The sequence below is a fragment of the Amblyraja radiata genome, chromosome 2 (assembly GCF_010909765.2).
Source record: "Amblyraja radiata isolate CabotCenter1 chromosome 2, sAmbRad1.1.pri, whole genome shotgun sequence".
NCBI lineage: Eukaryota > Metazoa > Chordata > Chondrichthyes > Rajiformes > Rajidae > Amblyraja > Amblyraja radiata.
This window is the reverse complement of record NC_045957.1, coordinates 147562935-147587546: the sequence shown is the minus strand read 5'-3', so window position 1 is coordinate 147587546 and position 24612 is coordinate 147562935. Positions and strand designations below refer to the sequence as shown.

The window sequence follows — 24612 nt, the reverse complement described above, 5'->3', positions numbered from 1 at the left end:
AATAGAGCAACAGTCAACTGCTGCCTGTGCGCTGATATGACAATAAAGGCTACTTTACTTTACTGAGTTAAAGAGTTCCCACGGTAGACTGTAAAACTGGGACCCTGGTTCTGGACTCCCCCAACACCGGAACCCTTCTTCAGACAGCCTAATCGGAATTGAGTCAGAAGATGTGTCTCGTCCCGAAACATCAGCTTTTTTTCTCCAGAGATGCTGCTTGACTCGCTGAGTTACTCCAGCTTTTTGTGTCTGTCTTCGGTTTAAACCAGCATGTACAGTTCACTCCTTACACGGGTCTCTGTACAACATTGATTGGTAGCGTTCCGGACCCCTGGACCCGAGGACTCCGACCTGTATCTCTCAAAGAAGTACATGTGAAAAATTTCTCACGGACCATAAAAATGCGTAACCTTTCAGTAAAGTCCCTTTTAAAGTCCCTTTTAAAGATTATAGTTATTTTCTTGAATCTCATTAACATAACTCATGAATAAGTTGATGTCCATATGCGGATGCAAATCTTTATTTTTATTTATTTTTTAAATTCAATCCCACATAAGATAATTTTTACTCACCTTCTGTTCCCTCTGTCCAGCTTCCGGGTTCACCGTTCGCAGGAGTTCCCACGGTACCCGCAAGAGTTATTACGGATATCGCACTGGCCACTACGTTCATATAATGTTGCAATACTCAACCACAAGTGTACAAGTCACTCTTGGAGAAATTCAAACTTTCTTGAATTTTCTCCCGAGTGACCAAGTTACACGATTACCTGCCGTTAGCGCTACGGTGGTCCACGGTGGTCCACGAATGCCGCACTGTTATCGCACGAGGTTCCCACGATGTTAAACTCCGGTTAACTCTTGCGTCAAGTCGCCCCGTGAAAAGGCCGCTTTAGCCTGACATCGGTGGTGGGGAAGGTGCTGGAGTCAATTATAAAAGATGAAATAGCCGCACATTTGAATAGCAGTAACAGGATCGGTTCCGAGTCACTATGGATTTACGAAGGGGAAATCATGCTTGACTAATCTTCTGGAATTTTTTTAAGATGTAACCAGGAAAATGGACAAGGGAGAGCCAGTGGATGTAATGTACATGGACTTTCAGAAAGCATTTGATAAGGTCCCACATAGGAGATTAGTGAGCAAAATTAGGGCACATGGTATTGGGGGTAGAGTGCTGACATGGATAGAGAAGTGGTTGGCAGACAGGAAACAAAGAGTAGGGATTAACGGGTCCCTTTCAGAATGGCAGGCAGTGACTAATGGGGTATCGCAAAGCTCGGTGTTGGAACCGCAGCTATTTACAATATACATCAATGATTTGTATGAAGGGATTCAAAGGAACATTAGCAAATTTGCAGATGACACAAAGCTGGGTGGCAGTGTGAACTGTGAGGAGGATGCTATGAGAATGCAGGGTGACTTGGACAGGTTGGGGGAGTGGGAAGATGCATGACAGATGAAGTTTAATGCGGATAAATGTGAGGTTATCCACTTTGGTAGCAAAAACAGGAAGGCAGATTACTATCTAAATGGCGTCGTTGGGAAAAGGGGAAGTACAACGGGATCTGGGGGTCCTTGTACATCAGTCTATGAAAGTAAGAATGCAGGTACAGCAGGCAGTGAAGAAAGCGAATGGCATGTTGGCCTTTATAACAAGAGGAATCGAATATAGGAGCAAAGAGGTCCTTCTGCAGTTGTACTGAGCCCTAGTGAGACCACACCTGGAGTATTGTGTGCAGTTTTGGTCCCCTAATTTGAGGAAGGACATTCTTGCTATTGAGGGAGTGCAGCGTAGGTTTACAAGGTTAATTCCCGGGATGGCGGGACTGTCATATGCTGAGAGAATGGAGCAGCTGGGCTTGTACACTCTGGAGTATAGAAGGATGAGAGGGTATATCATTGAAACATATAAGATTGTTAAGGGCTTGAACACGCTAGAGGCAGGAGACATGTTCCCGATGTTGGGGGAGTCCAGAACCAGGGGCCACAGTTTAAGAATAAGGAGCAAGCCATTTAGAACAGAGACGAGGAAACACTTTTTCTCACAGAGAGTGGTGAGTGTGTGGAATTCTCTGCGTCAGAGGACGGTGAAGGCAGGTTCTCTGGATGCTTTCAAGAGAGAGCTAGATAGGGCTCTTAAAAATAGTGGAGTCAGGGGATATGGAGAGAAGGCTGGAACGGGGTACTGATTGGGGATGATCAGCCATGATCACATTGAATGGCGGTGCTGGCACGAAGGGCCAAATGGCCTACTCCTGCACTATTGTCTATTGTCTAATATGCAGGTAGACTGGGAAAATCAGGTTGGTTCTGGACCTCAAGAAATTGAGTTTGTAGTGTGCATCTGAGATGGATTCTTAGAGCAGCTTGTATTGGAGCCTACCAGAGAGATGGCAATTCTGGATTTAGTGTTGTCTTAAGAACCTGATTTAATAAGGGAACTTATATTCACGACGGCAGAATGAATAACAACTTACACGCAGGTTGCCTGGATCACGAGAGAGAGGTTTATTACCCAACATTCCTTGCTTGTTTATTACCCAACGTTCCCTGTTTTGGTGGCAAAAACAGGAAAGTAGACTATTATCTGAATGGTGGCCGATTAGGAAAAGGGGAGATGCATAGGAAAAGGGGAGATGCAACGAGACCTGGGTGTCATGGTACACCAGTCATTGAAAGTAGGCATGCAGGTGCAGCAGGCAGTGAAGAAAGCGAATGGTATGTTAGCATTCATAGCAAAAGGATTTGAGGATTTGAGTATAGGAGCAGGGAGGTTCTACTGCAGTTGTACAGGGTCTTGGTGAGACCACACCTGGAGTATTGCGTACAGTTTTGGTCTCCTAATCTGAGGAAAGACATTCTTGTCATAGAGGGAGTACAGAGAATATTCACCAGACTGATTCCTGGGATGTCAGGACTTTCATATGAAGAAAGACTGGATAGACTCGGCTTGTACTCGCTAGAATTTAGAAGATTGAGGGGGGATCTTATAGAAACTTACAAAATTCTTAAGGGGTTGGACAGGCTAGATGCAGGAAGATTTTTCCCGATGTTGGGGAAGCCCAGAACAAGGGGTCACAGTTTAAGGATAAGGGGGAAATCTTTTAGGACCGAGATGAGGAAAACATTTTTCACACAGAGAGTGGTGAATCTGTGGAATTCTCTGCCACAGAAGGTAGTTGAGGTCAGTTCATTGTCTATATTTAAGAGGGAGTTAGATGTGGCCCTTGTGGCGAAAGGGATCAGGGGGTATGGAGAGAAGGCAGCTACAGGATACTGAGTTGGATGATCAGCCATGATCATATTGAATGGCGGTGCAGGCTCGAAGGGCCGAATGGCCTACTCCTGCACCTATTTTCTATGTTTCTATGTATTGAACACCGACTCATTAACATATACATGAATATGTATGAATGCATTACAATGCTCTCCTTTTTTATAGTATTAAATCTAAGTGCTCAGTTACAATTTTGTTGTTGTGATACTCGATTTAAACCAGTTTTCATCAAATTGATAACATCATATATTTTACATATCTACACATCTATGTTTTACTTGTGCAGTGATTTATTTAACTTACAAACCCAACCTGTACTGGTTTACGGATCCTGCCTGATCGTCTAACAGTAACAGATGTAACAGGTTTAGGTGTTGACTTAACTGTAGGCTTGTTTGGCTCTTTTTTAGTACCCTGACTTTGACCAGAGGAATCTGTTTCTTTGTCTGTACTAACTGAACCTTGTGTTTCAATCACAGTGGTCTCTTTCAACTCACTTTCAGATAAAAACTCAGGGATTAGGACTTCATGCTCAGTTTTTGGTTCATCTTTGGTTGGAATCATTTGATGAACATGAACAATTCTGATCCTATCTCCAACTTCAACTAAGTATCTTTTTGTTCCACACACTTCCACTATTTTCCCAACATCCCATTTGTCTCAACTGGACTTGTTGGGAGGACTGAGAACACAAACCTGTTCATCTGGCTTGAAGTACCTCTCCTTTTTGTGGGAGTCAAAATGGCGTTTTTGACTTAACTGTTTTTGCTCAACTCTCAAGGCCAAATTGGGTTGAACTAGACTTAGTCGTATTCTTAGCCTTCTCTTCATCAACAGTTCTGCAGGTGAGTCACGTGTTGTTGTGTGGTTCTGTACTTCAGCAAGAAACTAGTCAAACGATGTTTCATGCTGAGCTTTGAACCATCTTGCAAAACCTGTTTCTTGAGAGCATCTTCGACAACTCTAACAGACCTTTCCGCCGCCCCGTTGGAGGCTGGATGGTATGGGGGAACGTGTGTGTTTTACACCATTCCGTTCCATGAACTCTTTAAACCATTCTGAATGAAACAGGCCCGTTATCAGACACAAGTTCTTCCGGTAAACCATGGCATGCAAAAATGGATCTAAACTCATCTATGGTACACTCAGCAGTAGTGCTTGATCCCATATGCTTAACCTCAATCCATTTGGAATGACTATCTACTAGTACGAGAAAGTGATCATTACCCTTTTCACAAAAATCTACATGAACTCTCTGAAAAGGTCTACTTGGCCATGACCAGGGTTGCAGTGGTGTTTTTGGTGATTTACTCCGGCAATTTTGGCAGACGCTACATTTGCTCACCAGTGACTCAATGTCACTGTCAATATCAAGCCAATACACAAAACTTCTGGCAATTGACTTCATGCTTACTATGCCAGGATGTTCGGTATGAAGTTTATTCATAATTTTGTTTCTCAAAGACTCTGGTACAACCACTCTGTAACCCCATTTAACGCATCCCTGCTCACATAATAATTCATGGCGTCAATTATGGAAAGGCTTCAGCTCTGAGTTCAGAACTGAGCTCAATCCAGTATCGATTTCAGTCCAACCGTTCAATGTCTGTTCGTAGACCCTGTTCAGCACAGTATCTTTCTCTGTTTCTGCTGCAATTTCTGTTGCAGTCACTGGAAAGTCTTCATCTACAACTTGTAGTGTGTAGATTGAGTTCTCACTTCCCTCATCAGAGTTCTCATGGGGCAACCGGGACAACGCATCTGCAACTGCGTTGCACTTGGAGCTTCTGTACTCCACCTTGTAGTCGTACTGGGACAGCAGAATTGCCCAGTGCTGCATCCTTGATGCCGTTATGCAAGGTATAGTTGACTTGGGACTAAGAATCACTAGTAGTGGTTTGTGATCAGTCACGAGGGTGAATGGTCTGCCGAGAAGAAACTGATGGAATTTCTTGATTCTGAACACAATGCTGAGTGCTTCCTTTTCTATCTGCGCAAAGTTGCGTTCACTCGATGATAGGGTGCGGGATGCAAAAGCAATCGGCTTTTCCTGTCCGTCATTCATTACGTGGGAGATCACTGCACCTACACCATAACTTGAAGCATCACAGCAAGTTTCATCTCGCGTGTCGTATCATAGTGAACAAGGAGTTTGTCACTTGTCAAGTTTTCCTTGCAGATGTCATATGCACATTGCTGTTCCTTTCTCCATGTCCATTTCACATCTTTTTGTAGCAGATGATGTAGTGGCTTTAGCACAGTTGCTAAATCTGGAAAGAATTGTGCACAGAACTGCACCATCCCAAGGAATGATCGTAGCTCTGATACATTGTTGGGTTTTGGGGCATTCACTATTGCTTCCACTTTCGCCTTCACAGGGCGAAGTCCGTTGGCATCTACTTTGAGTCCAAGGTAGACCAACTCTGACTGCGCAAATGCACATTTACTTTGTCGCAGTTTGACATTGTGGCAGTTCATGACATGCTGAGGTGATATGGCCTTTCTTCTGGCAGTTATACCATTTGGCCATTTTGAACTGACAAAATTGGGATGAGTGATTACCGTTGCAATGATAACAACTGGCTGAACTCGGCTCCCCGCTATTCTTTGGTTTTGGTTTAGCGCCTCTTAGTTTGGCCATAGACACTGCCTTGTGACTGTAAATGGCCACTGCCATCTCTATTAACCATATAACCATATAACAATTACAGCACGGAAACAGGCCATCTCGGCCCTACAAGTCCGCGCCGAACAATTTTTTTCCCTTAGTCCCACCTGCCTGCACTCATACCATAACCCTCCATTCCCTTCTCATCCATATGCCTATCCAATTTATTCTTAAATGATACCAACGAACCTGCCGCCACCATTTCCACTGGAAGCTCATTCCACACCGCTACCACTCTCGGAGTAAAGTGGTAGCAATCTTGCATGCTTTCTCGAATGTAGGATCTGGAGTGTTCATGAGTTTGGACTGAATTTGTTCATCTACTACTAGACCACAAACACATCTGTCGAGTACTGCGCGTCCGAGAAAGGTTCCAAAGTTACAATGCAAAGTTAAGTTTTTCAAGGCAACAATGTACACATTGATTGTCTCATTCTGCTTCTGGTTTCGAGTGCCAAATTTATAGCTTACTGCAATTTCCAGAGGCTTTGGGTTGAAATGCTCCTCCAACTTCTTCATAATGTCATTGAATGGCACGTCATTTGCTTTTATGGGCGCAAGGAGATTCACGAGTGTGCCATACACTTCAGGAACGATCTCCGTGAGCAGAATCGCTTTCATGCGTTCACTAACGGCCTTATTTGTTTCAGTCACTATCTCTCCTTCACCACTAATCTCCATTATGTTGTTTGCCATGAAAAACATGTTCGCTATCTCCATATAGGAGCTGAACTGCTTTCTACTCTTGTCAAAAGTGCCAAGGTTTCCGATGTAGCCAGTCATCGTGTCGTTCTCTCTTTTTTTTTTTTAAAAGCCCGTTCAAAAACCCCGATTTTCTGTCTGTTCTGGTGTAACAATTTACCAAAAAATTAGCTGTATAAAGGCTATTCAGCTTGAGGAACTCGACAAAAAAAATCTTATACAATCCCAAGGACGGCATCTTGCCACATAGACACAACATAGAGATAGCCTGACAAACTCTCGACGATTTGTCCAGCTGCTGTTTTAAACTACAGTTCCCCTGCATAGAAGGATCTGCGGCCTATTGTGTCCAGCTCGCAAACAACTGCAAACAACTGCGACACAACTCCGTATTTACTGTTTAAAATGTTAAACATTACTGCATGTTGCAAAACAGTCCTGCACTGTATTTAAAGGATGAGTTCACAAACTCTATCGCATCCTTGTCGCCAATTTTGTTATATTCCGGTCGGCAGAATGAATAACAACTTACACGCAGGTTGCCTGGAGCACAAGAGAGAGGTTTATTACCCAACATTCCCTGCTTATATTGAACACCAACTCATTAACATATACATGAATACATTACAGGAACTTGAGGTAAAGGAACCGCTGGGAGGTAGTGACCATAATATGATAAGTTTTAATCTGCAATTTGTGAGGGAGAAGGTCAGTGTTGCAGTTGAACAAAGGGGATTATGAAGGCATGAGAGAGGAGCTGGCCAAGGTTGACTGGAAATGTATCCTAGCAGGAATGATGGTGGAACAGCAAAGGCAGGAATTTCTGGGCATAATCCAGAAGATGCAGGATCATTTCATTCCAAAGAGGAAGAAAGATTCTAAGGGGAGTAAGAGGCAATCGTGGCTGACAAGAGAAGTTAGGGATTGAATAAAACTAAAGAAAAGATGTAAAACATAGCAAAGAGTAGCGGGAAGCCAGAGGATTGGGAAACTTTCAAAGGACAACAGAAGGTGACAAAGAGGGCAAAACGGGGTGAAAAGATAAAGTACGAGGGTAAGCTGACCAAGAATATTGTTAGGTATGGGATAATTAGCATAGGTAATTGGTGTCTTGTGATATCTTGTGCAAGTACGCATGTGCGGGGGAGACTCAAGGTGGCGTCCTGCAGTAAAGAAGCTTGTAAGATTACTCCCGTGTCCGAGCCTTATTCAAGTCTGTTCTAAGCATCCAAATACACAACAATTGGCGACGAGGATAAAAGAACGAAGATAACAAGGCCAGCAAGAAGAAAAACTAACAAGTTAAAAATAGAAGTAGTATTTGGAAACAAAGTGGAACAGCACCAAGCCAAAAAGAAAAAAAAGGTAGGAACGGGAAGCAATAGCTCAGGGAAGAGCTAGGAAAACAAGCAGGGGCAGTAAGGGTCACCAAGCACGGTGTCAGCTTACCTGGAATGTATCTAGGGCTGTGCAGCCCACAGCCAAGCCCAAGCAGCAGCCACAGACGTCGGGTGGGGGCCTAGTACCGTGTAGGCCACGGACAGGTCCAGAGAGCCACTGACAGAGGCTGAGTCTTCAGCCCAACCGGGAACAGTCAGCCCGGTGGGAGGAGAAAGCCCGGTCGGGAGCAGAGTCAGCCTGACCGTGAGCAGAAAAGCGGACAGGCCCGCGAGAGAAGCCGAGAGCCGTGAAAGCCCGGTCGCAAGGGACGGCCGAGAGTGGAGAAAGCTGAGAAAGCTGAGAGGCACAGTACCGACGCTTGGAGCAGCGGGGACCAGCAGCAGAAACGAGCAGCGACTCACCTTCACCTTCCACTGGGTGACCACGGGAGCCAGCAACGAGCCGTGCAATGGGTCCAGTAGCAGCCGGGAGGGCTGTGGAGACAGAGAGCAGGCAAGTCGGCAGAGCAGTGGTGGAGAGGAAGGTCAGCAGGCCAGCAAAGCAGCAATAGCCAGCCCGGGAAGCCAGCAAAAGCCAGCCTGGTAGGCCAGCCGGTGGAGGCAGCGAGAGCCAGCGGAGGCAACAGCAACGGCTGAGCCAGCAGCAGCATCGGAGGTCCGGAGTGGCCAGCGGTGTTTAAAAGTAACAGTGAAGCCCGGGGGGGGGGAGCCAGCTAAAGCAGCACTGGATGTCGAGGATGCACCAGAGTCCACAGTCCGCAAGCTGGAGCAGTGAAATCCTTCACAATAAAATCTGTGTGTGAATATAATGCATTGTCACAGTAGAAGCAGGACTGTTGGATGTGTAATGCATTATACTGTTATGAATAGTAAATGTGTGCAAAGGAAGAATATGTTTAAAATGTTCTAGTTGCTATTAACAGCAAATGTGGGTTAATAGTATAAATCTATTATTATAAGATTAAGTAATAGAGAGTGAGCTGGATAATATCTTAGAATGTAAAAGGATTAAGTCCAGGGCAGGTCAGTGTTTTGTCTGTACAGGAGATATGTGTTTTATTATCTTGAGGTAATCAGTGTTTTGTCTGTACAAGAGCACCCGAATAGGGCACCTGGATAGCAACAGGTAGCATGGCTTTTCAAAGAATTGGAAAGTGGCCCCAGTTAGAATCTGGGTGCAATTTTGAGAAGTGGACTGAAGTCTTGGAAGCTTCGTTCATTTCTAATGATATCACTACAGAGGAGAAGAAGAGAGCATGGTTCATATCAGGTTTAGGAAGAGAGAATTATCACACCTTACGTACGTTACTGCTGCCAGCAGCGCCCACGGATAAAACGTACAAGGAGTGTAAGGAGGTATTAATGGCTCATTTCTCGCCAAAACCTCCAAGGGCATCCAGAGGCAAGGAGCCTGAACTAAAGAGGGCAGGGAGTCCCTCAAAGGACAAAGGTCCAGTGCAAAAGGACAAAGGTCAAGTGCAAAGGGACCAAGGTCAAGTGCAAAGGGACCAAGGTCAAGTGCAAAGAGACCAAGGTCAAGTGCAAAGAGACCAAGGTCAAGTTCAAATGGACAAAGGTCAAGTGCAAAAGGACAAATGTCAAGTGCAAAAGGACAAAGGTCAAGTGCAAAAGGACAAAGGTCAAGTGCAAAAGGACAAAGGTCAAGTGCAAAAGGACAAAGGTCAAATGCAAAAGGACAAAGGTCAAATGCAAAAGTGATGAAGCTGAATTTTAGTTAAAATATAAAAAGATATTAAATAGGTTTCTGGGCTAGCTTATAGCTTATATTTAGTGTCAAATTAGGCTTGCCTCAGGTTGCAGTGTGTGGGATAATAAACACCATAGCATTGTCTCCCAAGGGACAAGCAGAGAGAAAGAGCTAGTCACATCTTTGAAGTAAGATGCCATAAACCAAATGGCCAATGTTTATGAGGGACCAAATGACAGCGAGAAAGCAGCGAAAGATCTAGGGTGATCTCTGGGAAGATAAAAAGGCATTATCCAAATAGCCAATGTTTATGAAGGACGAGAGAGGAACAGGGAAGTGGAAAGATAAAATGTCGTAAACCAAATGGCCAATGTTATCTTGTAACATGTAAACAAAAGGCCTTTGATGTGATGCATTCTGTGGAAACCTTTCCCTGTACCTCTGACCATGACTAATGTCTGAAATGTGCTAAGGGGACAAAAAAACCCTATTTAAGGCAATGTAATTCTGTTGTTCAGAGAAGGTGAACGGAGGACGGTCAAGTGTCTGTAATGGTCACTTGACTGGAGTCCTCCCTCCTTCCATCGGCCGATGTTAAGTAAAGTTTTGATCTGGTCTACCAAACAGTTTGTGTGGTGTCTGTTTATTAAGAAGCGAACCTGGTTTAGTAGTTAATAAAGTAGCTTTTTCATTGGCGTAGTTATGCAGGCCTCGCTGGGACCACATCAACGGCTGACTGTGCAAGAGGTTGCAGAGGTTGCCGGGATTGGAAGGGAGATAACTGAGCTCTATCGGCCCCCTTGTCAGACCGACTCCCTAGAAACTCCCGGGAACATCTGTGATCCTTCATCAGACATTGAATTGGTTCCCTGCCGAGGTTCTTAGAAACAGACAAAGGTAAGACCAGTTGGGCTTTATATGTTTTTTTTTTAAGAAGGGATTGTGTATGTATTTTTAAGACAGAATTGTGCATGTATTTTTAAGAAGGGCTTGTGTATATTTTTAAGACAGAATTGTGTATGTATTTTTAAGAAGGGCTTGTGTATATTTTTAAGACAGAATTGTGTATGTATTTTTAAGAAGGGCTTGTGTATATTTTTAAGAAGGACTTGAGCAGTTTCTCTTTCTCTCTCTCTCTGTCTATCTCTTTGTTTTCTCTTTTTCTCTCTCTCTACAAAGGGCTCATCAGCCTCGTTGAGATATCCGTGATTTGTCGGGTTGAGATACGGGGGTTGAGGTTTGCGTCTGGCTTATTGAGACATCCGAAGAGTTGTCGGATTGAGAAATAAGTGGCGTTGTATATTAAAGAGTTAAGAAGTCTGCCAGGTTGAGAAACGGGGGTCCCGGATAGCGGGTCTGCTTCGTTGAGACACTTGGGGCTTATTTTAAGAGTTAAGAAGTCTGCCAGGTTGAGAAACGGGGGTCACGGATAGCGGGTCTGCTTCGTTGAGACACTTGGGGCTTATTTTAAGAGTTAAGGAGTCTGCCAGGTTGAGAAACGGGGGTCACGGATAGCGGGTCTGCTTCGTTGAGACACTTGGGGCTTATTTTAAGGGATAAGACGTCTGCCAGGTTGAGAAACGGGGGTCTTGGTTAGTGGGTCTGCTTCGTTGAGACACTTGGGTCGTATATTAAAGAGTTAAAAAGTCAGCCAAATTGAGAAACTGGGGTCTCGAGTAGCGAGTCGGCCTGGTTGATATATTTGGAACGATTCGGAATTAAGAAGTCTGTTTTCTCTTTCTCTTTCTTTCTATCTATCTATGGGGAATGCTCTGGATAACAGTCCAACATATGTGTTATTTGAATCCTAAGTATAATAAGAAATTTAGAATGTTAAGTTACAAGTTGACCAAACGGTTAGGGGATGAAGCCTGACCAGTAGGGGGAATATGGAATGTAGAGACATTTATATGGGAAAGGAAGGCAGGAAAGAAATGGAAAAAAGGGATTAAAACATGGAAAGCAGGAACAGAGGAGAAGCATGAGGAAAGTAGAGTTCGAAGTTAGATGGATACTGTATGTAAGAAGGGGATAGAGTTAAGAAACAAGGATAGCACTCGGAAAGGATGGAACGTATTGCAACTAGAATGCCAGTGGGCAGAGGAACAAGAGGAAATAATTAAAAGACAGACAGGAGGTGAGAAACAGGTGATGGTTAGAAAAAAATAAACCCAGTGTTGATAAATCCTCTGGAGGAGACTTCATGTCTGGCACAACGACCCTATTTGGTAATGAAGATGAGGAGTTAGATAATTTTGGGAGATGTCCACATGTCCATTTATGCCCTACCAGTAGCAATGGCATCTTTACCTGGGACAGTTCCGTCAGTAACATCCCTATACCTTAAAGTTCTGACCTTACAAAGCTCGCCAGGATTGGGAGCACGGGAATGCCTTTCTGTGCGTAATTTGTTTAACGCATTGATGCTACCAGAACAGCTGGTCATTGTTAAATGTACTGCACACACTGGTGCTGGGGACCCTATAGCAAAAGGCAATGAGTTGCTGATAATGTATCCAAGCAAGCAGCCTGTACATCCAAATGCGTAGTGACAGCAGCTAAACAGATGCTAGCAAATAGAACAGTCCTGCCAAACATGAAGGAGGTATGTACATTACAGAGGGACGCCTCTTATATATAATAATAACTATGGAAACAGGAGGGCTGTGCCATTGATTCAGCACACCCCGCTTGGACAAGTTGGTGTATTCGATACATTTTTACTCGTCTTACCCATGCTGGTAAGGAGGGAATGATAGGATAACAAAGGAAATGTGGTGGCAGGCCTCTGAATGTAAAATTTGCCAACAAAGTAATCCAGGCAAATCAATTAAGGTACCCTCAGGGGTGACGCCAATGCCATCACGATCGTTTGAATGTATACAGATTGATTTTATTGAAATGCCAAGGGCCCAGTGTTATAAATATTGCTTAGTGATTTTAGATTTATTTAGCAGGTGGAGTGAAGCTCTACCAACCACTAATAATACTGCTGAAACTACAGTAACATTGTTGTTAATCCCAGGTTTGGCCTACCTAATGTCATAAACTCAGACAATGGTCCGTCCTCATTTTAACCACTATTAATAAGGAAAAATGTGAACATTTTAATATCCAACAGCAATTTCACTGTGTACACCACCTACAGGCATCTGGGATGGTGGAAAGAGTCAATGGGGATTGCAAAACAAAATTACCCCGGAGGTAAATCCTTTTTCTGACAGGCAACTATGTTATAAAAAAATTGGGGATGAAGGGAAATTTGATGGAGAAATGAGGAAAGAGCTAGGGAGACTGAAAAGTCAAGGGGAGTCTGACTAATCATGATCTGGATCAATGTCCAATTAGGGTTAGGTAACCAGGATTTTGGTAAACAGAAGTCTTGTCAGAAAAAGGGAAAGTAAATTACAAAGAGATGTCTTTGAAGATGAAATATTATATACTGCTGGTAAAACAATGTTTTTGTATATATACTGCTGGTAAAACAATGTTTTTGTATATATACTGCTGGTAAAACAATGTTTTTGTATATATACTGCTTGTAAAACAATGTTTTTTACGTGGAATGTGTGAAATTCGAAGCAATGAGCAAAGTTGTGTGTCGCTTTAAGAAGTTTGTCCTTTAAAATGCAAATGGGACAGACAGTTTATGGTGTGCTCCGTTAAGAAACAGGCATGAATGGGGGGCGGAGCTATACTCGAATGATAAAATGTGTTGGTTGATTATAAATCTTTTGAACCAAGTTTAAAAAAGACTCATCCCGATTAAAGTGTTAAATGAGATTGGAAATGTCAAAATTACAGAGAAAAAGAAAATGTATTATTGATTACTGATTCTGAGTGAGTTCTTTTGGGAAAGATTGTTTTGAGATGATAACAGAGGTTGTCTTTTAAAATGCAAATGAAGCAAGATTACTGTTTGGTAAAAGATAAAGTAGATTGGGGAAGAGAACATATTTGGAGAATTGAATATTTAGGTGGAGAGAGCCTCTTTGGATATTATCGAATTAAAGAATAAATTCAAAGGGAAGTGTTAGGAAGGAACTGGAGATGCTGAGAGATCAAAGGAAGACAAAAGTGCTGGAGAAACTCAGCTGGGAACAAGATTGATACAGGAAAAGCTGCTGTGTCCACCCCCTGGAGAGTGGGGGGAAGCCACCTACAGGCCCTGGGCAATTAACTAATTATGTATGGACGGCAATTAACCCATGTCTTGCCAGATCTACATTCCCAGGTTGGAGGAGTTTTTGCTGGAAACCAGTGACCAAGGCCATAAAAGCTATACGATGATGGTGCTGGGACAAGAAGAAATTGAGACTGTATTGAAAAGAACAACCAAGTGTTGCTAACAACATGAACTGCTGTAAAGATTGAAGATCATCGTCGCTGGATACGTTTGATTGACTGTGAACAGTTTGTGGAAACAAGGACGATGGGCTATTGAGGCTCCCTTTATTCTGGGGTGGCCCAGCCCACATGGACTGAACTTTCTTCAGAATGGCAAGCTTGCGGACTAACCCACATTTAAAGGATGGTACACACCTCCTTTTAAACAAGATTGAAGTCAAACATGACAAGCGCAGCAAAGATAACCTGACTACAGACAGTAAGAGGTCTGCAAAGGCCAGTTAAATCTACCTGGTTTTGCCACAACCAAGGCACTGGTGTATTTTTAGGAAACAGTATATTTGTGACAGGCATTGTTATGTTGCAAATGCAGTGCCACACAAGAGAAGCATGAACCAGTTACACCAGCACACGGGGAATTCCAAGCGAAGCCGAATAAAGACTGAGCAATTTTTATGATCCTTTTCCTGTCCTATGGTAGTATCTTAGTGTCACGTCCGGGGGAGGTTGGTGGCCATTTAAAATGTTTGGAGGGACTTGTGGAACGATTGTCCACTATGAAATGATTGTGTTACTAGTGTACTATTAATTTGTCTGATGAGTCTTTCGTATGTACTCAGCAAGGACTGTAGTTGTTATCAAAAATTTGATAAAAGGATGGAATGATGAAGCTGAATTTTAGTTAAAATATAAAAAGATATTAAATAGGTTTCTGGGCTAGCTTATAGCTTATATTTAGTGTCAAATTAGGCTTGCCTCAGGTTGCAGTGTGTGGGATAATAAACACCATAGCATTGTCTCCCAAGGGACAAGCAGAGAGAAAGAGCTAGTCACATCTTTGAAGTAAGATGCCATAAACCAAATGGCCAATGTTTATGAGGGACCAAATGACAGCGAGAAAGCAGCGAAAGATCTAGGGTGATCTCTGGGAAGATAAAAAGGCATTATCCAAATAGCCAATGTTTATGAAGGACGAGAGAGGAACAGGGAAGTGGAAAGATAAAATGTCGTAAACCAAATGGCCAATGTTATCTTGTAACATGTAAACAAAAGGCCTTTGATGTGATGCATTCTGTGGAAACCTTTCCCTGTACCTCTGACCATGACTAATGTCTGAAATGTGCTAAGGGGACAAAAAAACCCTATTTAAGGCAATGTAATTCTGTTGTTCAGAGAAGGTGAACGGAGGACGGTCAAGTGTCTGTAATGGTCACTTGACTGGAGTCCTCCCTCCTTCCATCGGCCGATGTTAAGTAAAGTTTTGATCTGGTCTACCAAACAGTTTGTGTGGTGTCTGTTTATTAAGAAGCGAACCTGGTTTAGTAGTTAATAAAGTAGCTTTTTCAAAAGGACCAAAGTCAAGTGCGAAGGGACCAAAGTCAAGTGCGAAGGGACACAAGTCAAGTGCCAAGTGACGAAGGTCAAGTGCCAAGTGATGAAGGTCAAGTGCAGAGGGAAAAGGCCAAAGGGAAAAGGCAAAGGAAAATAAGTCAAAGGCAAAGGAAAATTGCCATTCAAAGGGCAACTCTAGTTATTCAAGCTGCATTTAGGGGTATGAAGGTACGGAGAGAGATCCGGAACAAACAGAAGGCAGCAACGGTAATACAAGCAGCATTTAGAATGCATAGAGTATACCGTCTATACAGGGCAATGAGAAGGGCAGCTATAATAGTGCAAACCCATTATAGGGCACACCTTCAAATGGTAAGTGATCGCAAAACTTACATGAAAGTACGCAGCAGTGTTGTACTGCTGCAGGCAGCCTACCGAGGAATGCTTGTTCGAAAGCAATTGTGGTGCCTGCACAAATCTGCCAAGGTCATACAGACTTATTATCAGATGCATGAACAGCGTCAGTATTTTAATAAACTACGCTGGTCTGCCATTGCGGTACAGCAACGATACAGAGCTTGCCAGATAAGAAATGTCCAAGTGAGACAGTATAATAGTTTGAGAAAAGTAGTGGTTTGTATTCAGGCCTTATACCGCGGAATCAAAGGCAGAGCATTGATTGAGAAAATTAAGGCAGCATGCCATATTAAGTCATTCATAAGAATGTGCATTACAAGAAAGCATTTCTTGATGCAAAAGGTGGCTGTAGTCACTCTGCAAACTGCATACCGTGGTTACCGATTACGGGTACGCTACAAAGCTGTGCGTCAAGCAGTAATTTCGATCCAGAGATGGTACAAAGCATGCAAAATAGGGCATTCCCAGTTTGTGCAATATCAGTCAATGAGGGATGCAACTAATACCATTCAGACTGCCTACAAGAGTATGGCAATAAATGACAATAAATTGAATTGTATTGTATTGTATGGTGGTTAGGCAGTGGGTTAAGCAAAAGAGAGCTACTGTAAAAGTGCAGTCAGTACTCTGTAGGAGTTGGTATAGGAAAGACAAAAAGACAAATAAAGGCACAACAGAAAAGGCTGAAATGATACAAAAGGCTTAAACGATATAGGAAAGATTTCCTCAAATGGAAAGATACAACAATTGTAGTGCAGTCTCACTACCGTGCTTATGAAGCAAGAAAACGAAATTTCGTTCAGACTGAAAGGTCTGAATGACAATAAAGGAAATTCAATTCAAAACTAAGCAGAGCACAAGTCAAAGCCAGTGTTGCAGTGAAAAAAACAATATAGATCTTACTTGATGAAGAACCAGAGATGTGACTTAAGTGGACAAGTAGATGAACTACAGAAAAAGCTTAAACTATACAAAAAGCTTAAACGATATAGGAAAGCCAGTGTTGCATTGCAAAGACAATATAGATCCTACTTCTTGATAAAGAACCAGAAAGGTGACTTAAGAAGACGAGTAGATGAACAACAGAAAAGGCTTGAACGATGCAAGGAAAGGTTGAATAAATGTGTGACAATGAGTAGAAAGCTGCTAATAGAAAAGTCTAAAGAAGAGAGGCTGGTCGGTCAAGACAAAAGTATGCAGGACCGATTACAATTAGGACACTTCAGTATAGTCCAGCATGGAGCCTCCTTCACTGAGCAATGGACAAAGGGTTATGCATTGCAGAATCTCATGAATCAACAAAAGCAGGTAAATAAGCAGAGAAGGGAAATTGAACAGCAGAGGAAGCTGCTAGAAAACAAAAACTTGCAGCCATGGGTCAGATCCCACCTACAAAGAGGAAAAGAAAACAAATACATGAACCAGAAAATGATAACTCATAACGCTAGGGGTAATGTATTTGGTTTAAGTATAATACCATTGTGCAACAGTGTATTATTCAATGACGGGTAGGAAAAGAGCATATACCGTACAGGTGAAATGGACTGAAAAAAGGGGAGGAGTGCGGTGTATGTAATAGAAATGGTATTACCTGCCTCCAAGTTAAAGGGGGAGGAGTGTTATGTATGTAATAGAAATGGTGTTACCTGCCTCCAAGTTAAAGGGGGAGGAGTGTTAGGTATGGGATAATTAGCATAGGTAATTAGTGTCTTGTGATATCTTGTGCAAGTGCGCATGTGCGGGGGAGACTCAAGGTGGCGTCCTGCAGTAAAGAAGCTTGTAAGATTACTCCCATGTCCGAGCCTTATTCAAGTCTGTTCTAAGCATCCAAACACACAACAAATATAAAGAAGGATAGTAAAAGCCTCTTTAGGTATGTTGAGAGAAAAAGATTAGTAAAGACAAATGTGAGCAGAAACAGGTGAAATTATTATGGGGAAGAAGGTAATGGCAGAAGAGTTGAACAGGTACTTTGGTTCTGTCCTCACTAAGGAAGGCACAATCTCCCAGATGTACTAGAGGACAGAGGATCTAGGGAGACAGAGGAACTGAAAGAAATTAGCATTAGGTGAGAAATAGTATTGGGTAGACTGATGGGACTGAAGGCTGATAAATCCCCAGGGTCTGATCGTCTGCATCCCTGGGTACTCAAGGAGGTTGCTCTAGAAATTGTGGACGCATTGGTGATCATTTTCTAATTTATTTTTCTTATTCTTATTTTTCTTTATTATAACAAAAAAAATTAAAAATAAGAAGCTGTACATAAAATGTATTATGAAAATATATATTATGCACTTTGGTGCCATATGATTGTACTTCTAATAAAATAAAATATAAAAAAAAAAAAAAACTGAGATGAGAAAAAACTTTCACCCAGAAGGCAGTAGAGGCCAATTCACTGGATGAATTAAAAAGAGTTAAGGGCCTGTCCCACGATCATGCGACTCCATGCAGCAACGCGACCTAACGTGGTCGCTTGAGCCGTACGACCTCGCGGGGCCGGTCCCACTTCCATCGCCGGAACCGTATGGAGTTGTGCGGTGCTGGTCCCGACATTGCGCAGGGCTCCGAAAAACTGACCGTGTTCAAAAATTCCGCGCGGCAACGGCCTGCCGGCCCGCACCCGCCTTGACGCCGTACGTACCGCCTCGACGGGCGTGCGCAGCTTCTTGACGCCGTACGTCACCCGCGGACTTCGCTCGAACTTCACGTCACTCACTCGACCTCCACACGCCCCCCACTTCCGGTTTGGTCGCGCTCGCCGCATGCAGCTCGTGGGACAGGCCCTTTAGTTAGAGCTCCAGGGGCTAGCGGAATCAAGGGATATGGGAGAAAGCAGGCACAGGTTACTGATCGTGGATGATCAGCCATGATCACAATGAATGGCGGTGCTGACTCATCGGGGCAAATGGCCTCCTCCTGCACCTATTTTCAATGTTTCTAAGACAAATGCTGCCATCCAATGAAATGCATGATAGCAGACAGTAAACAGGTAAAACCACAGGTTAATTCATATACAATTCTACCACCTATTTGGGGCATTTACCAATTTAAGTGCAAATGATTGATCAAGAATTCCAGCTGCACCCATTAAAACAGTGGTCAAATCCAAGCTAGCATGATGAGATACAACCTTCCAGCAGTGGTTTGAGATACAAAGTGGATTTCATTTTGCAAGCGTATAAAACGGGTTAACTGAAGCATGCTGTTAATTCAGTTGAACATACATATTTCTGATGACTTTAGGATTACCAATGACTTCTAATGTAGCTTCATGACATAAAACTATAGTCATTCCCATGCAGATTGCAATCAAAGCTGGGAGTAATTGGGTGTATTCCTCTCAAGAGTGATGAGAACACAGAGTGCATTGTTGATTTCAACCAAAACAAAATGTTCCAACAGCATTGCCAAAAATTAGCAAATTTATCTGAGTGGGGAAATTGCAACCTTCACGTGGTCCACCCTGCTTCAAAGAAAGCAATCAACCTGGCGTGCACAAACAGAAGAACAAACAGAACAAGTTGTCTTACAACTTTAGGCTGTACACGCCATACGCAAGAAGAAGCAAATTTATCCATTTTGAATTGTGTCCCTAATCCTAAAAATTAATAGATACAATTCTGGAATTCAGGTATAGTTTGAAAGGTCCAATCCAATAGAGCGAGGCCACATGCATTGGCGGAACAGCACCTCATAACCAAGGTAGCTTACATGAACGTGGAATTCTAATTTTAAGTAACTTCTACTAACCAAAGATACTAGAGCGGAGCAAGATAGACCACTGCTGCAAAATCCAATAGGCTGTGTAGCACGCAACGGAGCCGAACGTCGGCCATTTCAGTAAACCCGGCCTGACTTCGGTTAGGCCTCTCGCAGTGTAATCAGCGTTGCGGGGGAACAGTTTGTGTGTGTGATATAGGATTAGATTCATAATTCATAATTCTGTTAATTCATAATTCTGTTCATTTTTGTTAATGATATGTTAATAAATCATAATTCTGTTAATTTTCTTTTTAAATGTTTAACATTTTATTTTTAAATGACTCATGTGTTGTGTTTGAATTGATTTTTGTATTTAACTTGCACTCTGTAATTCATCTAATCCCACTGTTTAATAATATTTTCACTACAGTCTTATGTTCTGAATTTGTATTAGATCACAGAGAGGCAGAAATAAAATGCTCTGATGATTAGATTTACCAGGATGTTGCCACGAGGACTGAGCTACAATGAGAGATCAAACAGGCTAAATAATATTTTCACTACACGACAGAAAGTAATATTTTTTCTCACCTTTCGTCCTTAATGGGGAACCTGAAGAAAGACAGGTCGGGTCACCTACATTGGCGATTGGAGCAATTTATAGCAGAACAGTATGCTACGCTTGTAGATGTGGACGCCATGACCAAAGCTAAGATACTAGAGAGGAGACAGAAGCCGGTTACGGAAATGGCGCTGACGTTTACCCATGACCTACTACGGCTTTTTCGTCGAGTGGACTATCTTGCTCCGCTCTAGTATCTTTGCTACTAAGTTACCTGACCTCCCCTCTTTCTCCACCCTAATCATTTAACCTGGTCCACGGTTCACCACATTGTATCCGTCCCTAACCAACAATTGGCTTACCATGGCACCACCCTATCAAAGGTCATTTGTTGCTGGCCCCGGTTTGTCCTGGTCTTTTCTCCCCCCCCCCCCTCTTACCTTCAGTCTGAAGGAGGGTCCTGACCCGAAACATCACCTATCCTTTTCCTTCAGAGATGCTGCCTGACCCGCTGAGTTACTCTAGCACTTTGTGTATATCTTTGGTATAAACTAGCATTTATAGTTCTTTCTTTTTACAACAGGAACTAAATGATTGATCTGCATATCCAAACATATCACTGCTCCCTGCAATAATGTTCCCATCAGTAGTTCTCAAGTCAGAAAATGTGGAAAACCCCCAAGCCCTAACAAATATGGCCTCATCGATGGCTTGGAAAATCAATACAACCTCCCAACTACTACACACAATACTCTGACTCATGAAGGACAATGTGTCGAAAGTTTTCTTGACCACTCTACCAGTTGCTAAACATTTTAATTCCCCTTCTCATACTGACCTGTGTGACCTGGGATGGACACAAAAAGCTGGAGTAACTCGGCGGGACAGGCAGCATCTCTGGAGAGAAGGAATGGGTGATGTTTCGGGTTGAGGGATGGGTCTCGACCGGAAATGTCACCCATTCCTTCTCTCCAGAGATGCTGCCTGTCCCGCTGAGTTACTCCACCTTTTTGTGTCTATCTTCAGTTTAAACCAGCATCTGCAATTCATTCTTACACTTGTGTGTCCTGGGCCTCCTCCATTGCCCAAGTGAGGCCACACGCAGATTGGCAGTCGTATTCCCCTTCTGTGTATCCACCCCAGCAGAATGAATGCTGAATTCGCTAATTTTAGGCGACTCTGATTAAAAAAACAAAAAAAAACTCCCCCCCCCCCCCCCCCCCTCCACTAAAAGTCAGTTAACCAGTTCCACAGTTTCAATGATGTACTGGGGTGGGAGATTGCAACCTTCACGTGGTCCGCCCTGTTTCGACAAATGCAATCAACCCGGTGTGCACAGTCAAATAAGATCAAATAGAACAAGTTGTCCTCCAACTTTAGGCTGTGCACGCCATACGCAAGAAGAAGAATGATGTACTGTATCTCCCTTATGATCACACCATCCCTAGCTAATAATTGTCCTATGAGGGAACCTCCCTGCTTGATGTCATCTGTTGCCATCCCCGATTTGTCCTAGTCGTTTGTTGCTTCCAGTTTACGCTCCCCCCAATCAGCCTGAAGGGTACTGACCAGAAACGTAAATATCCAGAGATGCTGCCTGACCTGCTTATTCCAGCATTTTGCATCTATATTGCATATCTCATCCTTTACCACTAATGCTGAACCAGATTTGCCAAACTTCCAATCCCATATATTACAATCTTTCATCTCAATAACATTGCCTCTCAGCTCATGCGTAACTCCTTCGACTATTGCAACAGCGCTCCTCCGTAATTTGACATGTCCATAATTTCAATTACCGTACCATCAGCATTTGTGCTTTCTGCTGTCTCAGTCTGAAGGCATAAAATTCCTCCTTTAAACCCTGCATTCTTTCCTTCTTTAGGATTCCACTTATGAATCTTCTTCACCGTTTTGCTTAGTTGTATTATCACATACAGAGGTCAGTATCAGTTTTTAAGAAAGGCCATTTTTATACATTTTGGTTTCATCATGTAGAAATTACAGCAGTGTTTATACATAGTCCCCACCTGATAATCTGATAACTATTTAAATCATACACAGAATTTGGGTGTCACTTTTTATTCAGAAACTATACCAGTCTTCTCAAAATATACATGCACTCTCAATACTTTTGAGAAAAGCAAAATAGCACTGCTTCCATTAGCTCTGCAGCCTCAATACAAAAATGTCAAAGATGAAAGCGCAGGTGGAGGGGGTGCAGAGAAAGACAGGAAAAAGACATTCACTGTTAGGCAGCAGTCCCCTCTTTCAGACCATAGTCAAATCAACGTGTACCTAAAATTTCCTGTTCAAACTAAAGACGTAAAAAGGGAACCCAGTAAGCTGTATAAACTAAATCAGACTTACAAATGGACTTCAGATAGTGGAGATAAATTCATCATGGCCCTGAACTCACCCGATCTCACAAATAAAATATTGACATTCAAGACAAACCCATATGAGACTACTAGAGGTGGTGTAAACATGGCTATAACTGACATTAATATGATCTTTCACAAGGCAGCCATCAAAGTTGACCTAGTGAAACAGAAGAGAAAAATTATCAAAATACACAACCATAAAAAATGGTTCGACCACGAGTGTAAAAGTGTCAGAAAAGACCTGAGCAAAATATCGAACCACAAACACCGTCAACCAAACAACCCAGACTTACGTATTAGATATAATGAAACTCTTAAAAGGTATAAACACACGATTAGGAACAAAAGACAAAATTACACTCACAAGAGACTTGAAGAAATTGAAAATTCCATAAATCAAAACCAATTTTGGGATATGTGGAATAACCTGAGCACAACAAAACTACAAACACTACCAATTCAAAACGGTCATATCTGGAGAGCACACTTCAAAAATCTATATAAAGACATCCCAATAAATAAAATAAACTCAAATTATTCCCATATCAAAGAAAAACTCCAAACACTAGAAACAGTAATTAAAGATGATCAAAACCCTCTTGATTCCCCAATTACTTTGGAAGAACTGACCATAAAAATAAAATCTCTCCACTCAAAGAAAGCCTGTGGTCCAGACAGCAACAAAAATGAAATGCTCAAGTACAGCACTCCGGAGATGCAGGACATAGTGCTTAGGCTGTTCAACATCATACTACGTTCAGGTTATTTCCCTGATATTTGGTGTCAAGGGCTTATTTCACCCATTTATAAGAGTGGAAACAAAATAGACCCAAATAATTATCATGGCATCTGTATCAGTAGCTGCCTAGGGAAGTTATTCTGCAGTATCATAAATAACAGGTTGCAGGATTTCCTTAACAAACACAACATTCTCAGTAAAAACCAAATTGGCTACCTCCCAAAACACTGTACCACTGACCACATTTATACCCTCCACACTCTCATTGAAAAACATGTACACCAAGCGAAAAATGGGAAAATATTTGCCTGTTTTATTGACTTTGAGAAAGCATTTGACTCTATTAGGCATGAAGGGCTCTATTACAAACTCCTCGGCTGTGATATAGGAGGAAAGGTATATGACCTTATCAAATCAATGTATCTAAATAATAAATGTGGCGTTAAAATTGGGGACAAACGCACTGATCTCTTCGCCCAGAGAAGAGGCGTCCGGCAAGACTGCAATCTGAGCCCGACACAGTTTAATGTATATATCAACGATTTGGCAGTAAAGTTGGACCAGAGCACAGCGCCGGGCCTCTGTCTTCTGGACAGAGAGGTAAAATCACTGTTTTATGCGGATGACATGGTTCTGCTGTCCCCCACAGAACAGGAACTGCAGCAACAGTTGGACCTACTTGATGAGTACTGCCAAAATTGGGCCCTGGCAGTAAATCTAAAGAAAACCAACATCATGATTTTTCAGAAAAGACCCAGTTGTCAGGAAGATAAATACAAATTTACTCTCAATGGTACTGTTATCGAACACACTATGAGCCCCCCATCAGTCTGAAGAAGGGTTTCGGCCCGAAACGTCGCCTATTTCCTTCGCTCCATAGATGCTGCTGCACCCGCTGAGTTTCCCCAGCAATTTTGTGTACCTTATGAGCTATACCTACCTTGGTCTAACTGTTTGAGCATCAGGGAGCTTCAATATGGCAGTGAATGCACTAAAAGAGAAAGCTCGAAGAGCTCTGTATGCAATAAAAAGAATATTCTACAACACCCAAATTCCAATTAAAATCTGGCTTAAAATATTTGACAGTGTAATCCAGCCTATTGCGCTTTATGATAATGAAGTATGGGGTTACCCCAGTATGGGGTAACTCAGTTACCATAGTTATAGTAAATGGGAAAAACATACAACGGAGGCCCTGCATGCGGAAATTTGTCGGAACATCCTCCGTATCCAAAGGAAAACACCAACAAACGCATGTAGGGCGGAACTAGGCAGATACCCGCTGATAATAAATATCCAGAAAAGAGCACTAAATTTTTGGAATCACCTTAAATTCAGCCCCCCAGATACCCTCCAGTTTAAAGCCCTT

General features: G+C 42.6%; 1 long non-coding RNA gene across 1 annotated transcript; it reads left to right on the top strand.

Annotated features, from left to right (window-relative positions):
- The first annotated feature begins 8388 nt into the window (after window positions 1–8388).
- On the top strand, window positions 8389–23379 carry LOC116984772. The gene is made up of 3 exons (XR_004415121.1): window positions 8389–8398; window positions 9094–9100; window positions 23316–23379. It is a non-coding gene; the product is annotated as an uncharacterized LOC116984772 (long non-coding RNA).
- The last annotated feature ends 1233 nt before the right edge of the window (window positions 23380–24612 follow it).